Source organism: Falco rusticolus, chromosome 2, assembly GCF_015220075.1.
Source record: "Falco rusticolus isolate bFalRus1 chromosome 2, bFalRus1.pri, whole genome shotgun sequence".
NCBI classification, from domain to species: Eukaryota; Metazoa; Chordata; class Aves; order Falconiformes; family Falconidae; genus Falco; species Falco rusticolus.
Window position 1 is genome coordinate 33,384,897 of NC_051188.1, and position 14,557 is coordinate 33,399,453.

Below are 14,557 nucleotides of genomic sequence, written 5' to 3' on the forward strand. Positions count from 1 at the left end.
TAAAACCTATAAGCTGTGTGACAAAGCCTGCAAACAACGCAGACTACATACACAAAAGAAACAAAAGATTACTGGTTTTAAAGTATGTCACAGTGTTAGCTAAGTGGGACAAATAAAAGGTTTTTCATATTCCCAGGAACTGCAGGTCCCTATGGGATGGGGGGAAAGCAAACAAATAATAGAATCAAGTTTCACTCAAGTTAGTCATCATTTAGGTGCCCGTTGAGACCAGCCTGGCTTGGAAATACACTGTCATTTGAGTGAAGAAATTTTCACAGTTTGCACATCTTTGGTTAACCAACAAAATACTTCTTTTTGACCAACTCTTTCATTCAAAACTTTTCAGTTTTCATGAAAACTAAAGATTCTGGAAGAGGCTTTTGTTGGTTTTTATGTATCAAAATTTACAGTTAAGTAAAACATTTCCAACGCGAAATAGTTCTGGAAGCAATAGTTCTGGAAGCAATGTAAACATAAAAAAGCATGCTTTAAAAATAAATTAAAGCCTTTTATTCCCTTTGTTTCATAATTCCCCTTAGACTATTCAGAATAATGAGTACCTATGGCTTCCTGCCAAAACCTTGAAAAAAATGAAGATTTACCCTCGTCAGGAAACTATGAAACATGACCCACAGCGTGCCATTGTTTGTCAGAAAAGAATGGGGGTTTATATGACAATAAAAATGGGTATAGCTTTGAAATAATGATATTTTATTTTTTACAATCGATTGAAATAGTGCCTGTGTAAAAGCACAAGGAAACATGACTGGTCAGCCAACACTGCTTAAAATCTATATTAATTATGAAGAAATACGAGTCGGTTTCTGGGCTCTGATATTCTGTGTCCTGTTCAGTCTTACATTTCTCAGGGCAGGGTCTGGCCAGTCAGCGCCTGTCCCGCTACCCCCAGCCAGGGAGCAGGGCAAGCTCGGGACAGCCCCAGCCTGGGGCGTCAGGCATCTGTGGGGACAGGGACGGGTCAAGGCCAGACTGGGAACAGCAGTCCGTGTGTCGGGGGGGTGAGGATCAGGCCCAGTGAGGGGAACCAAGCATCAGGTGAAGCTGGACAGGGCCATGCACCTGTAGTGTTTTCTGCCTGTTCTTTTCGTATGACAGATAGGCATCTTTAGAATCTTTCTGTCAGAACTACTGTCATGTCCCCGGTACTATCCTGAATCACTGTCTGCACCTGTCTTTTAAGCTTGATATTTTCAGGATCACTGGCTTGGATCAACTTGTTGAAAGATAATCTCAGACTGTCTTATATGTCATCTCTAAGCTATTGAATGCCGGTTCTATAAAAGGTATTGAATAACTAGTCTGTGACTTTATGGCCGTTTTCTGTCCATTTTATTACTAGTCCCTTACTTAGATTTTTTTCCTCTGTACATGAAAACCACACAGTTGCATGTTTGGGTTTTTTATGATACTGCCTCTGAAAAATGTCCTTCTGTAACTACAGCTTTATTCAGTTCAGACAAGACTTTATATGCTGTAAGCTCCACTTATAATAATAATGATTGCCTCCTCAAAGGAAGGTAGGCAATTTATAGTCTGTATTCCTGCCTTTAACAGGAGGCATAGCATCTACTTCTTGCCTCAAAACCCAGGTAAGCCTTTTCCACTGACACCCTTGAAGCAAGCTGAGAAGGATCTGCCATGCTTGATACTATTTCCACCCCCACCCCCTGCCCCCAAATCTAAAGCTCATATCATAATTTCATTAATGACTTCTAGTGGCTTCTCTGCTTATAACGTAACCCTCCTGCTCCCCAGCCCAGCTACTGGCTTCTACGTCCGTACTGCTTCTGGACTGTGCCAGCATGAACATTTGTGAAATCAAGCAGTAAATGAGATTGAACTGAGAAGACTAGGAGACAACCTGCTTCCCTTCCTTTTTGCTGATCCACTTCACCAACATAATAAATGTGTCAGCGTGGCACTGGGGATAGCACAGAGACAGCCAAGAGCAGAAACTGCTTAACAGGGCTTATTCTGCCCCAAGTGCGTACCCATGTGTTGACTTGCTTTGCCATTTAGACCCTGCTCAGCATCTCCTTAAAACACTCTTGACACATGTGCCAACTCCAGAACTGGAACTCTTCACCCAAGTGCATAACTTCATTAGTCACCCTGTCATGAACCTTTGGCCTGGGCTGGATCGTGGTGTTTGTCTCTGACAAGAGTTCAGTTATGGCATTATGGTATAATGTGATGGGATTTCCTGGTTTCTTTTCACTGAATGTTTCATGAAGCTGTTATTTCCAGTGACATGTTTGAGAAGTCATTTTTATTTGCATGTTCATGGATATTTTAACTTTTTTTTCAACAGTGAAAACCGAATAATCTTTATATATGTAACTATGTTGCAGCTATTACTGTTTTTTCTTTCCCTGGAGTTTGATCTGTAACCCTTGTAAGTCATCTTCCAAAATAATATGCATAAAAGGCACAAACTATATACTGCGTTCATTCTTCAGTTCACCAGTTATGTCCTTGATAAATGAGTCTCCGAACCAGCTTAATGGGCTTTTTAATGCAAAATGGAATGGATCACATACTTGTCAAAAGATGCGTTGTACTACGTAGAGATGGTTTCAGACTCTATGAAATTCTTATCCAAAGCCTTGGAAGGCTGTCTGGATTCACATCCTTTCTGTGCATTGTGTTTACTTAGAGGATGCGATAACACCGTCACTGTGTTACACAAGAGAGTACAATAATAACTGGAGCTGGCTGGGAAGCAAAATTTTTATTCTACAGGAAATTCCAGCTTGTCAATATTTTGTTTCATCGAGCACTGGAACAAAACGCGTTGGCTGTGCAGCCTTTCTGGCAAAAAGGGAACAATCTATTTCTTCGCCAGCTGACGAGCCTGAAGAGCCAAGAAACCAACTGAGCAGCCGGCATATTGCCAGGGAGCCAGACAGCCAGTCAGTTGAGCTACAGTAAGCAGCCAGCTTGGTTGGATTTCTGGCCAGCAGCCACAGCCAGATCACGGCTTAAGCTTCTGTAGGAAGTTTTGATGGAACCAAGGTGACGCAGCATTTCCAGTGCCAATCAGTTCAATTAGAAAATGGTCAAATACCCTCTTGATAACTGACTACTGTCAGAAAAGAATGTAACTGTACTGAACTTTGTGTTCCTTACAGATTTCTTCAGCTTTTGCCTTGTGAGTTATGCACACATTTATTGCTAGAATTAGCTGATTAATTAAATTAATTTTCCCTTAAGGATCAATGATGTTACCTAAGCTTATGAGGGAGTTTTCAGGGTGTTCTTCACTGCTACTTTTGTGATTATTGTTATTCAAATAACGTTGCATGCCAGCAATACCTAATAGTATCTGCTTGTGTGTGCCTGCTAACCAGAAGGTACAGTTACTGTAGACAATACACTATTAGACTGAAATAAATTCTGATGTTTGCTATCAGCTGACACACTGTCTCATTGTCTTCAGTCTGCACTTGTGGATTAATTTAAATTAGGATGAACGTGCCAAAAATGCAATAATGAGAGAAATACATCTTCTGAACTAGGTAGAAGATAATGATCTTTACTGGGTAATTGGTAATGTTGCGGTCAAAACCGCCTTCACTGGAGAGGAAGGAGAAACCCCCCCTTCATTGTCAGAACTAGCCATGCTCAAATGCTGTTTGCCGAATGTAACCTTAAACATTATTGCAGAATTCTTGCAACGTTGCAGGTTTTTTTCCTTTTTGGTATACACTTGGGAAAGGTATCAGACAAGTTTGTAAAAAAAATTATATCTTTGCCTTCCTGCTGTTTATGGTTATGGTATCATAATAACAGGTGTTCAGCTGATTTTTTCAAATGTTTAGATAATGTCTCTTGTAGGATAATTCTCATGATTTCTTAAGTCTGATGACATTGTATACTTTATACACCTCTCTGATTTGTTTCCAACCAGTTCCTGCATATTCCTCTTTAAAGCCCAAAGATGTCATATACCATCGTTACTTCAACTGCAGTAACTCCAGGGAACAATGAATTCCCTTGTAAGTGTTCAGTGGTAATTAAATTTTCTGCAACTTCATCTGTTTAAGTAGTCTCTAATACTCCTGCTGTGAAATCAGAGGAACAACAGATGCTTTACTGAGCTACATTTCAAATCTTATTCCTTCCACATGTAAATAAACCTGACTTTAATTTTCTCTCTCAAATTTAAGCTGCTGCTGAGATGCTACAGCAGTCTTGGTGAGTCCCATCCTCTTACCATCTGGATTCCAAATGAATTTTTTGGCAGTGGCTTTGCTTTTCATTGACCTTTATATTTTCTATGCATGACCAGTTCATTGCTGTTTTTACAGAGTTTATTCTTGAACTGGAAATTGTTTGCATTGTGATTTCATTCCCACAATGAAAATAGTTTAATGTAGTGTTCATGGTGTGCTTTATTCTTCATTTCTAGTGGATTTGTTACACAACTTGCTGTGCACCGCTGCAACGTATCTTAAAATGTCATCTTCATCTCTGAAGCAGTAACTCAAGCATATGTTTAAGGTTTAAGTCAGTCTAAATATGTCCATTTGGATTGCCTGATTTTATATTCCGCACCCAAATAACTGCTGTCATGTGTCATTTAAGTCTCTCTGAGTCTTCATTTCCTCAGTGTTGCTACATACTTAGAGATTATTTCATTTCCTCCCTGATTCAGTATGTAAAAGAAATGGTTTTTAAACATGAGCGCATTTTAATGAAAGCGTTATTGTCTTTTCCATCAAAATATTGAATGGAAACTACCAAATCCTTGTACTGCTTGGTGACACCTTTTCCGCAATAATAGAAGTATTAATAGCTTCCCTGAAATTTCATTTTCAGTTCTCTCAAAAAAATAAAAAGAAACTAAGAGTGACAAGGAGTCAATCGCCAAAGACAAACTAGGAGTGCCTCTCTCCTCCATCCACATGTTGTATAAAAGCTCACTGTAACACAAAGAATCCCCAAAAGCCTTATATCAGAGAGAGGGAATTATTACCCCGGGGGGCTGCCGTTGTGAAAAACAGCCACTGTAACACTCCTTTCCAAGGGCCTCTGTGCAAATTACTGTTTGAAGATGGAAAATCAGCCAGAATGAGACAAAGAATGGAAATACCTGAAAGAAATACCGTGAGGTCTTCCCCACCACCGTAAGATTTCTGAGTAGCAGAGCAACGAAGATGTTCCACGGTATTATCAATAGATATAGCTCACTTGTTTGTGACAGTAAATTGAGGTTTTTCAAGAGTCAAACAGCTTAAAATTACAAATCTTGGTAAGACCATGTATTTCTGGATACTTTAGACCATGTACCAATGATGTATTAGTTACTCTTTTAATTAAGAAAAGTATTTTTAAAGTTGGTTGAAAGGCAAGTATCTTCTTTGTGGTCACTGATGCCATAAAGCCGTGGAAGTATATATATGAAAAAAAACAAAATATTTTTCATTGGTTGAAAGGGGAATAATGCATTTTCTGCTTGCTCAGTTGCAAGAAACTGCATTAGGAATATTTGAAAATGCAAAAAAAGTATATTAAAATCAAATTGTTTGAACTTTAACAACACATCATTTATGACTGGTAAGACACTGTTCTATCTATAAATGAATGGAAAATGAGAATTAGTTTATTCTTTCAGATGATTGCCCAGGTCATATGCTGCATAATAAAGTAGATGTGCTATAGATAAGTCAGAATTTGATCCTGAAAGCTGTGTTGTAAGAGTATTAATTTATTTTTTTTTCCTTATCTGCCAAATAGTTTCCAGAATTACCAGCACCTTTTTATTTCATGAGCTTTGAATACATGGAAATGTTGAGGCTTGTCCTTGCTAGATGGTTATCTTCAGAGACTGCAGTCAAAAGGTTTCATGTTTTCCTGCTATTAAAAGTGAGGTAAGGATTGACCAACTGTGATTTTCTGTTTTTTAGGGGCAGTGAAGATGGGGTACAGGGGAAAAATTAGTAGCTGAAGCCTCTATAATACTCGTATTTCTTTATGCTGAAAAGTGTACAACAGTCATGAGTGTAGAACCATCTGATCCTTTATGAGTTGAAGTTAATGATATAATGAAGTCACTGAAAGGTAATGTACTGATGATGGGTTCTTTAGTAATATACCCTCTGAAACACATAATACTAAAGGAGAAAAAAGGAAATGGATTTCCTTTCCCCTCCAAGCCTAATTTTACCATTTTTATGTCAGAAAATGAAGTTACATTAATCTGATTTAGCTTATTCTTTGGCAAAATGATGTTGAATTTTCAGGGCATCAAAAGCATTTTTTATGGTTGAAAGCTGATTGATGTGGTAGGTTTGTGTAGGGAAGAATTTCAGGTTTTCAGAAGAATCACTGATGAGTTTGCTTATGGCTCTTGTTAGGAAATAGTGTCATGTCTTCCCCTCCTAGTTCTCTTAGGCTCTGGCAAGGCAGGTTTGCCTGAAGGCACACTTTCTGCTCCTGTCTTCTTCATCATTCAGGGAGGGGAACCCTTTGGAGCTTTGCAGCTTTGAATGGCTGATCTTCCTTATCACAAAAAAATTGAGTGTTTTTTACGAGGTGCAGCATTAGAACACATAAGTCCACTCCTGACAGCTGGTATGTGATGGGGGAAGATGCTGAACCTGAGAAATGGAAAATTTGCCAGGTTCCAGAGTACAGATTATAGCCTCCTTTTTTTATTGTTGTTTGTTAATTCAAGGCATTTATTTTGTTCCCTTCTCTCTCAGGTGTGCCAAGAGAGGGTAATTTTCTATGTAAATGCACTTGAAGAGATTGCAGAAACCTGATATATATTGATGATGTTAAGGATGAGTTTCTAAGTAAACTTAATTTCAGTTTTATAGATGATGAGCTTTAAGATAGGATTGCAAAATTTGAAATGAATATTTATAATCAATGTAAATAATAAATTGCAACTTAGCATGGCTATATAATATATTTGAGGACAGTATATATGTGTATGTGAGAGAAAAAAACCACACTGTGGTAAAGAAAATAGCTTATATTCATTGAAGCGTTCTAATGAGGCCTTTAATTTTTAATGTGAGTGTTTTCCAGTTCCATTCAAGGAAGATAATGATGCACACTGAAGGTGAAGGAGGCTTGTCAGAGCTAGAAGTGCTGCTCACATTGTGGATTGAGGAATAGAGTACCATATAGACAGACCATTATGGTCCCTCGCTCTTCAGAAGCATCTGGGAGAAGGCAGAAAGGGACTTTAAAGCTACCATGCACTGCACCGTCCTCCCTCTGTTCTCTAGAGTGCTTCAGAAGTTCTCCCCACACAGTGATCTCTAGAGCAATCCTGATGTGGTGGTGTACACCTGTTTGTAAAGTATGTCTTGATTCATTAGAAAGACCGTCCTATTTTAAAAATACTGTGTATTATATGTATTTGTATACTGTGTGTGCATAAAGGACTGCTGGTTTTTGGACTATATTCATTAGCTATTAAAAACAAAACAAAAAACCTCTCTGAAGTGTGATCATATACCTCTTTTCATTCAACGTCCTTATACCATGGATGATACAGAACTAATGTGAGATGATCCTAAGTCAAAAGTTAAGTTCTGCCAACAGGACAGAGCACTGAGGAGCATGATTGCAGATTATTTTTTTTCTATCTGTGTGCTGTTTTTACCAGTAACAAAATATTCAGTCAGTGTGACATAACAGGTCTCCTTTGAAATACCTGACAAGAAGCTGCACAAAGCACTTACGCAGTTGCATATAGTACAGTTTGCCACGTTGCTTTTGAAGAATGAACGCAAAGCTTGCTTTAATATTCAGAGTCCTTCTGTAGTTTTCTGAAATTTAGGACTGAAGAAGCTTCTTCACGCCTCTTCTGTTAAATTTCCTACCACTGCAGAAATGTCAGCATTTCCATCCCAGATCCAACAGCCCAGACCATATTCCATCTCTGACAGTAGTTAACAAAAGATGTGTTACATGAAGGTGCCCGTTAGCCAACAAAGACCAAATATAGAAAGCATTTATTTATAACTTCTGACATGTAATAATTTTCTCAAGTTTCACAGTCTGAGACACAAGGTTTCTACAAATGTTCTTTCTAGTGATACAGAATTATTTCTCTAGCTAGTGTTAAATTTCCTTTTTGTTAAAAATGAAAGCAACAGCTCTGCACTACTTTAAAAGCAGATTAGAATGAGAAATGACTGATTTTTCACTTTTAACTGAAAGGCTAAATCCATGCAAAAAAGGAGAGTGTTGTTAAATACATTGGCATCCATGCAGGGCTAAATTTAGCTACACTATACCATATACAAGGCTGAATAGCTCAGTATTTAAATTTTTTACATATGCACAAAAAGCCCCAAACTCACCTCTCACTTGAGATCACAGAGAGATTTATCCACTTTATCCAATGCAAAATTCTGACAGGATTGACCATCACCGGCATTTAGACACACTGAGAAGTGGCATAGGATCATTAATGACAGCAGATGCTTGAGTTTTCTGCTTCTGTCTCACTGGGAGGAGGAAGGAAAGCTCCAGCAAAATGTTGGGATAAAGTATCTTACTGGGACGCTGGTTACGTGTCAAATCAGACAGCTACAGAATTAGTAACATCATTCCAAGCTATGCTTTTTGACTTTCTTTGGAGATGTCATATCCTGGTATGGAAACTACTTAGCTCATGACTTTTTAATAGCACTTGTAAAGGACTGGGGCTTTTTCTTTCCTCTAATAGTGCCTTGGTGTCATTCTGGAGGAGAAGTTGTCAGTATTTCTACCTTAATTCTGTTCTTCTCTGGGGAGCCTGCAGATGCAGTTTCTGCCAGATTGCTGGTGGTCAAAGGGGAAGATCATGCTCTTCTCCCTCCTGTCAGTCTTTTCTCCCAGTACAGCATCCTCCTTGAGTCAGCCCTGGCACTAGATCCTTCTATCACTTGATTAATTTCATTAGCCCAGCAGATCCCTACCATGTTGTTGTGGTCATTGACTCTTTTTGACCACGTTAGGGAGTTATGCTGTTTGACAGAAAGATCTGACAAAAAACAATGCTGGAGCTAAGTAAGTAGCAGGTCAAGACAGGGATTGGACATGTGAAATCACAGCCTAAAATTTCTGTTCTTTTAAGTTGCACTCTAGCACATGTCTGGAAAAGTAGGTGAGCAGCTCCATGGTTTAAAGGGAGTGCAAATAAGGGAGAAAAACAAACTGTCTGCAGTTTCCCACTGTGCTGGAGCTCTGCAAGCACTAGGTGGCCTGCTTTTAAAGGAAATGAGAAATCCCATCCTTTTCAGTGTGCAAGAGAGGATTAAACGCACAATTTACAGAAGTTATGCATCTGTTTTATAAATCACGCGCTTCTGTGATGAATTCAGGGAGTATCAGTTTTTATTTATTGTGGTGCAGTGAAATCACAGAATATTGTACTCACTCCATAAATATTAGAGAAAATTTATCTTTGTTTCAAGACCAGGCTGGATGGGGCTTTGAGCAACCTGGTGTAGTGGAAGGTGTCCCTGCCCATGGCAGGCGGGTTGGACTGGATGATCTTTAAGGTCCCTTTGAACTCAAACCATTCTGTGATTCTATGATTGTTTAGACACAGGAGCAAGTCAGTAAATGAAAACTACCTGTGTGCAGGCTTTTGCTGTACCTTAATTTAAACTTCCTTCATAGCAGTGTAGTTGAATTACTTCATACTTGCTGTGACAGATGCAATTACCACAGCTTAGCTGATCTGTATCGTATCCTATGACATGATCATGAGTATGAGCCATTGAAGACTGTATTTTCAACTCAAGAGCCACAGCAGCTATTAGGGATTAAATCTGTATACTGAAACAATATCATCTGTGTTTTCAGAAATGCATTTCCTCATCCTCATACTCCATCCAGTAAAATGAAACTGGAACACCTCTGTAAAATGATAATCATGTGCTTCAAGGTGTTGGATGCCCTTGAAGGCACTGAGTGCCAAAGCAGAATGAAAGATAAGGGATGCAGCTGCCCTGCAAAGTGTGGTGTTATCAACAGGTTTTTTGCTCCAGGTTTATTTTTGACTATCAGAAGGGAAGGACAGGAGAAAAAGATGCAATTCAGAAAAAGGAACTGCATTTTGGCTGAGGCATTGAATGTCTTCTGGGAAAGTCCTCCTAACAGCTGTAATTTGTGTATCTCTAAAAGAAAATTACTTCTATTCTAGGCCGGTAAAAAGACTCAATACAAAAAAACGCACCTCAACTTATTATAAAGGTCTTGAACCACTAAATAAATAAATAAATAAATAAATAAATAAATAAATAAATAATAATAATAAATCCATTAATATTGAAAGCAAACCAAGCTTTGGTGAAATAGTAAGGGACTGTAAAAAGAAATTGCAACAGCATCATTATACACACACCTTATGCTCAATGATGCTTTAGATGCCAGAATCACCCAGTGCCCAAAAATAAGGTGCAGCAGAATTCTAGCATGGCACGGACCCTAACATTCTCGTTTTTCTCTATGTAATATGGGAGGTGGGAACGTGACAGCAGCAACAAGTGAGTCTGGCAGCCAGAATGGGAATATGAACAGGCTGGTAAAATGTCATGTAACATCTTTCCAGCACTGGGCTTCCTCCCAGGCAAACTCGTTACCAACCCGAAGGCAGCCTAATGGTCAGGCTCCCACAAGTTGCAAAGCAAGTAGGTCTACAGAGGATAGGAGTCCTCTTTAAGTGAAGGGAAAATTATTTTTTATTTCCACTTCCCCAGGGATTAGTCTGGATATCAGAAGCATTCAAACTGGTATTAGATTAACAGATGTAAAAGAACCACAAGGATTTATGTTCCAAGCTTTTCTCCATTTAATCCAGCCAGGGAAAAAGTCTGTAATAAAATCCCAGATTGACCGCCATCTGAAGCAAATATAGGACATTGAATCTCACTTTCAAAATATATACAATTTGAGAGGGAATTTATGTTGAAAAAATAAGTCTTGACCTATTGTTGATCCTGCTGGCAAATGGTATGGGTTAATAATTTAACTTCTATTTAAAAACTAGCACTTCATCAAACTTTAATTGGTCTTAGTCAGCCATTAGCTATGGTTCTCTTATTGACTGAGAAATAAATGGTGATGGATTGTCCTGACATAATTAATTGTTATTGTATTTTTCAGGAATTTAGGCTCATTTACCCAGGCTACTCTTTCCACAATGTTCAGAAAATTTAATTAATATTCCTATCAATATTTTAAATAGGCTCAAGATTCTGAGAATTACATAGTAATCGTTTTCATGGCTGAGTGGCCACAGGGAGATGAAATTATATTGAAAAGTTTAATACTGAGGACATTTGATACCTTCCTAAGAAAAGTCTGGGAAGGTTTTATGCTTAAACTAAAATTTATGCTGTTCATTTCTTGATGCTGTGGTGGAGTGGGGCTGGCACAGGTATTGTCTACACAATCTCTCCCTGTGTAGCTTTCTAACTCCTTTATACACTTTTTAAGGAACGTATTTGATTTTTATTTGTAGAGAAACTCATTCAATTATTTTCTTCTGATGAGCTAAGTAAGAGAAAAAATGAGAGATATGACTACGACTGGCATCTGGGAAAATAATTTTAGATTTCAGCTGGATTTTATGAGGCAATTGGTGCTGTCTCACGCTCTTCCACCTCTTGATCTCGAGCATCTCTCCTGTACCAACACTTCCAGGGGTTTATGGCGTACGGGTTACCTGAGGGAGGGTGCACAAAACATGGTGGGGTGGACGGTGGAGGCCCAGAAGAGAGGAAGCGAGAGAGGCCGAATGACAAACCAGAATCACATAAAGCTCACCTCCTTAGAAAGTCAGCACTTTAAAAACTTGTGTAACACAGAATTTTATTCAAGTGCTTGGGTTTTAATTTTAGGAAAGGGTTGCCTACACAACCCCTGACCAGGGCACCCTCCTCCAAACCACCACGCTGGCTAACACGGAGTCAGCCCCAGAACCCACCCACTCCCCTCAGTTTCGTGGAAGCCGGCAAAGGAGAAAGGATGACCCGAAACCATTAGCTACCAAGATTTTTGTGCAGGTATTCTGAGGTAACTTGTGAATCTACTAAGCTTAAAAAAGTGGCTTATCCTCACTCTAAAGAAAACTTGTTTTAGATGCAGCTCCATTGCCTCTTCAACCACTCTTGGATTTTCTTTTTAATTCATCTGAAAATAGCACCCTAATGTTTCTGATTGACCAAATTCATGCTTGTAAGCAAAGTTAGCTGGAAAGTAAGTTATCAAGTGTAAATCAGAAGCACATACTCCTGTAGTGTTTACAGGCTCCTGCATGGACACCTGCTGACTTGACCTTCAGAGAACTGACAGCTTCCACAGTAGGTCAGAGAAGCTGTGTCCACGAAGCCTCAGCAAAGCAGTGCTCCCTCGAGTGAGGGAAAACACGCCATTCGTTGCATAGTTATGCTATTAGCAGATTATTATTACCAGGGACAGTGCATTAGAGGTTCAGAGGTATTACGTGCCTGATTTTTAATTAATGAACTGATTTACTCAGAGGATAGCGTGACTGCCAGGAGAAGGTATATCTGCTGTTACACTGATGTTGCTAGGCAGCAGACAGATTTTTTTTTTGGAATGAAATTGAAGAAAGGAAATTGCACTTGGCAAAATATAATTGGGAAATGAGGGTAGGCACCCGAGAAGGGCTGAAAGCTTTGAGACATGGGAGAGGCAAGTAACAGCTAAAGGGCAGAGTGGAGGAATGAGTTCAGAGGGGCAAGTGCAGCCACAGCTGTGTGCTGCTGTCACCGAAAGGAAATGGAAACTAAAGCCCAAGCAGAAATCCTGCTGCCTCTATGAAGCATCTGCCACGTCCCAGGATGTCCCATTTCATCACCGTGACATCTATCCATCTCTCCCTCTATAAAAAGACAGATGCGCTTCCGTGTAGATCCCCTTGGTTCTCAGCTAAATGAGGACTTGGGTCAGCTGCTGCTCTCACTCATCCGTTGTGCATTCAGCAAGGACAGAAGCTATTGTGCCCACCTTGTCTGTTGTCATGCTCACAGTACAAATTCCATCCATGACATCTTTGTGCCATTAGATGGCTGAGGACAATCAAGGCCATGGTTGCACTGGCACAGGCTATTTCATTTCTGAAAAGTATACTTATAAATATGACCAGAAGCACATTAATGTAATTAAAAAATAGCCTGCAATAACTCCAGTTGAAGTGGTACATACTAGTTAAGTACACAACCAACTTGGGCTAATGCCATACTCCCACACATGCTTCCAGGACAGACAGATTTTAATCTATTCACAAACTTTCAGTGGCCTGAATTGCATAATTTTAAAACCATTTTCCTTCCCACTTTTTCCTATGCTCACTGTTCTAATTCTCTAATATCCTAACATTCTAATGTTAATGTGAAAAGAACTGCTTATACTGCCACCAGTTTCATTTTTGCCCTTGTAGTTTGTCACTCCATCCCAACTAAACCTCTTTAAATAATTTGCTGCTACATTTTGTGTTTTAGACAAGACATCTATACAGCCCTTTTTCATAAACTGTCCCAGCAATAACTCCATTAGATTTGGTTCTAGGGATTTGCCTTAGGACATCTAATTTAAACTCTTTCCTGTCTACCATCTTCTTGTATGTAGATTTTTATGAATTTAGTCATGGGAATTAAAAGTTTGCACAATTTCAGTCTTTATCATAAACTATTCAGTGTCACTGGCATGAACAGATTGATTATATTCTACAAGTACCAAAATATATATTGAGGTGTGAAGTTCACCCATTTACCAAATTCTTCTTAGAATTATTAAAAACTTCCCTAAGTGCATCTCCCAAGTTAAGGCTTGTAATGCAACCACTTTCTTCACATTCTGACTTTATTCACACAAATCTAACATACAGACAAGATGAAGTATGGGAAGCTGATCTTATTGTTAAGTCTTAACGGCTAGAAGCAATTCTGGAGAGTTCATAGCATCCATACACCATCACACCCAGTTTCCTCACATACCAGAGTATCATCCCCAGTGGTATCCCTTACTTTATATCATTACCTATTTCTCCTAATACAGTCTCATTTATGCCACAGCTTTGATTACTAAACCCAGCCATTTTGGTTTCATTAAAGAAATTGAATGCACATGCAACACCCCCAAACTTAAAGTACAGGCTTCAGTCCTAAAAGATTTGTAAGCACCTGGAATTAACTGTGTGTTAAAACTGCCAGGGCTGACCTTTAAGCATTCTGGGTTATCCGTGAAAGTGACTCTCCCACCTACGATTACTTCATGACATTACAATCCCAACACAATGACTGCCTTCATCAACCACATAATTATTGCCCACATCAACTGACTTCAGTTCCTATAAAATATCTTTTTCCTTCTGTGTAAACTGTTGATAATAGTCACTTTCACACCGTGTCTTAAGTACCAGCCTAGTAGCTCGCTGACCTACAACACGATAGTTGGTGATTACCTGCAGAACTGCCCTCTGTCTTCAGGTCCTGGCATGGAACCAACTGAAGTAAGTGTTTATCTGGGTTGGTGCTAGAGAGGTTCAGTATATGCT